Genomic DNA, 3,656 nt, shown 5'->3' with positions numbered 1-3,656 from the left:
TGGGAGAAGTAAGGGGAAGGGCAGACAGGTAACTGCATAGGTAAATACAAAAGCAGGTATTTTTGTATTTTTGGTTAGTAATTCCTATTGCTGCTATCTAATTTTAAACACCATGTATGAAACAATAATTATAAACCTATATTAATGGGTACTAAGTGTATCAAGATTTGTGACAATAACAATTTGATCAAGGTCATGCAGAGAACAAGAAAATAACCATACATAGAACCCAAGAGTTTGGTAAATTCCATGAGTTGTTTGCTATACTTCTCATCATTTAAAAAAATTTATTTATAGCTGTTACAATTTGATATAGCCATATTCTTCAAGCCATCTACAGAAGCAATGCAAGTCCTATCAAATTCCAATTGCATTTTTTAAAGAAATAGAGAAACAACATTAAAATTCATTTGCAGCTGTAAATGATCCTGTCTATCCAAAGTAATTTGAGACTGAATATGCAAGGTGGAGACATCAAACTTCTTGATTTAAACTATATTACAAAGTTATACTAATCAAAACAGTATGGTACTGGCATAAAGATGCATACAGTGATGAAGGGGACAGAATCCAGTGTCCAGAAATGAACTGCCATATATGCCACATATACAGTTAACTAATGTTTGAAAAGGAAGCCAATAATACTCAAAGACTAAAAGATAATCTCTGCCATAAAAGATGTGGGACAATTGGGTATTCATATGCAAAGAGTGAAAGTAGACCTCCATCTTACATCACTTATAAAAATTAACTTAAAAATGGATTAAAGGCTTAAATGTATGATCTTAGTCCATAAAACTCCTATAAGAAAACATAGTGGAAAAGCTGGTCAACGATTTTTTGGATATGACAGCTAGGCACAAGCAGCAGAAGCAAAAATGAACAAGTGTTATTATATCAAACTGAAAATTTCTGCGCAACAAAAGAAACATTCAACAAAATAAAAATTCAACCAAAAAATGGGACACAAAACTTGCAAACCACATATCTGATAAGGGGTAAATATCCAAAATGTATAAAGAACTCCTGTAATGCAATAAATAGGAAAAAAATCCAATTTAAAAATGGGCAAAGTATATGATGGCTTAATATATAGAATATATAAGGTACTCGTATAACTCGGTATGAGGGATTGGAGAATGTGTGTTTGTGACGGGGGAAGGTGAGGAGAAAAAGGGGCACAATAATTTGCAATCACAGTATAATTTGGTCAGAGGAATGTTAGTACAGCATGGTAAATACAGTCAATGATTTTGTAACATCTTTCTACATTGATAGTAACTGCACTAGAGGGGGTGAGGATTTTAAAATATGGGTAGCTGTTGAACCACTGTGCTGTATAATTGAAACCAACAAGAGACTGTGCATCAACAGCACTTCAATTAAAAAAAATAAAATGGAAATTAACAGATCATGGCGAGGACGTGGATAGATTGAAACCCTTGTACATTGGTGGTGAGAAAGTAAAACTGGACAGTTGCTATGGAAAATGGTTTGGTGGTCTTCAAAGTTAAATATAGAATTACCATATATAGAATTCTACTCCTAGTGATATACCCAAAGAATGAAAACACATCCTCCAGCAATACCTGTCCATGAATACAAGTGTTCATGTTGCATTATTAACAACTGCCAAAAGGTGAAAACAATCCAAGTGTCAATCAGTTGAGAATGGATGAACAAAATGTAATATGTACATAGAATGGTCTATTATTCATCCAATAAAAGAAGTGAAGTGTTGATACATGCTACAACATGGATGAGTCTCAAAAACATTAAACTAGTTAAAAGAAGTCAGACATAGAAGGTCATGTATGCTTCTATTTACATGTATCAAGAATAGGTGAATCCTTAGAGATTGAAGGCAGATATTTGGTTCCAGTGCCAGGGACTAGGTACAGGATCTTCTTTGTGAGTGAAAAACATCTTTTGGAATTAGATGACATGGCTGCACAATAGTGTGAATGTACCAAATACTACTGAATTGTACATTTTTGTGAATTTTGTTATATAAATTCAACATAAAAAGGGAGAGGCAGAGAGAAATTGAACAACAAAAGGAGGAAATAATTGACCACAAAGGCAAAGATTAGACTAATGCAAATAAAGATAAGCATGAATGAAGTAAGGTGAATGGGTAGGAGAATGATGACAGGATATAGCCCAACTAAAACGTGTTCCTAATCATTTCATAGCATTTCTGCTAAAAAAAAACTAGCACAACTAAAATTGATGCATTATATTTTATGTAATGTGCAACGTTGGTAGTCATAAGGTTAAGGTAAAAACTGACAATATGCTCCCAATTTTTAATCTAATATGGCTATTTAGCTTTTAGAAATTGTCACATCAACATGCACTATCCTATCATAATACCCACTAATGATGGATGCATTACTTTGTTGGGATGCTGCAATTATTTATGCAAAATAACATAATAAATCGGATAAAATGTGCAAGAAAACCACACATCAATAATTTGGATAAAATGTGTCCCAAACCACATATATTTCATTAAACAAATTTTATTAAAAATAGTTATATTTTTTGGCATTTTGGATGCTTGAACCTGTTCCAAAACTAAAGAAATAAATAAGATTAGACAAATTTTTATCTTCTACCACTTATATGGCCATGAACATTGAGTTACGGCATGGAGTAGATCTCAGAGGGATGATATAACTTTTGTGGATTCTACATCGCTGATTGACTCAACCAGAGAATATCTTGACTTCTCAACAACATTGTTGAGTGCTTTCTTGACATTTTATTCCTCAGGATATAGACCATTGGGTTTAGCATGGGATGAGTATTGTATAGAATACAGATGCCATTTTGTCTTTGTCCATGAAAGGACTGGATGTTGGCTGTAAGTACATGATGGTGACAGTTTGGAGACCACAGTATATTTGACCCATAAAATATACAAACTGCAAAAAGGTGAGAAGCACAGGTAAATAAAGCCTTATGGTATCCCTCACTGGAGAGCATTTGGAAATCAGTGGTAAATATGAACAAGTAGGAAATCAAGATAACAAGAAGTCCAAAAAAGATATTAAAGTTTGAAGTAAGAACAAGAATCAGCTCATGAATGTCTTTATCTGAGCAAGTCAGGACTGCTGGAATATCACAGAAAAAGTGATGAACCACATTAGACATACAGAAAGAAAGAGAAGGTGTCTCCAATGTCAGTAACAACAGTCAGAAAAGTATGACATAGGAGCCGATGGCCAGACAAGCACACACACCTGTGGTCATGGTGGTGGGGTAATGGAGGGGCTTACACACTGCTGCACAGTGGTCATAGGTCACTGAGGCCAAGAGGTAACTTCCCACAGTGGCAAAGACCACATAAAAGGACATCTGAGCTGCACATGCCCTGTAGGGGAGGACCTTGTCTCCTGTAAGGAGCCCAGCCATGACTGTAGGAGTGACAGCTGAGGAGGAACCAAAGTCCCCCAGAGACAGGTCACCAAGGAACAAAGACATGGGGGTGTGGAGCCGAGAGTCCCGCAGGATCAACAGGATCATCCCCAGGTTCCCAGCCAGAGTGACGAGGTGGAGGAGGGGGAGCATTGTGAAGAGTGGAATCTGCAGTTCTGGGCGCTGGTCAGTCCTAGAAGGGTGAATTCTTTCGCCTCTGTGTTATTCTTCAT

At 36.1% G+C, this 3,656-nt stretch overlaps 1 pseudogene; it reads right to left on the bottom strand.

The window, feature by feature from the left end:
• Nucleotides 1–2,665: 2,665 nt before the first annotated feature.
• On the bottom strand, nucleotides 2,666–3,656 carry LOC118909732 (olfactory receptor 5B17-like; annotated as a pseudogene).

The sequence above is a fragment of the Manis pentadactyla genome, chromosome 9 (assembly GCF_030020395.1).
Source record: "Manis pentadactyla isolate mManPen7 chromosome 9, mManPen7.hap1, whole genome shotgun sequence".
In the NCBI taxonomy this organism is placed as follows: Eukaryota; Metazoa; Chordata; class Mammalia; order Pholidota; family Manidae; genus Manis; species Manis pentadactyla.
This window is presented reverse-complemented; position numbering and strand designations above follow the sequence as displayed.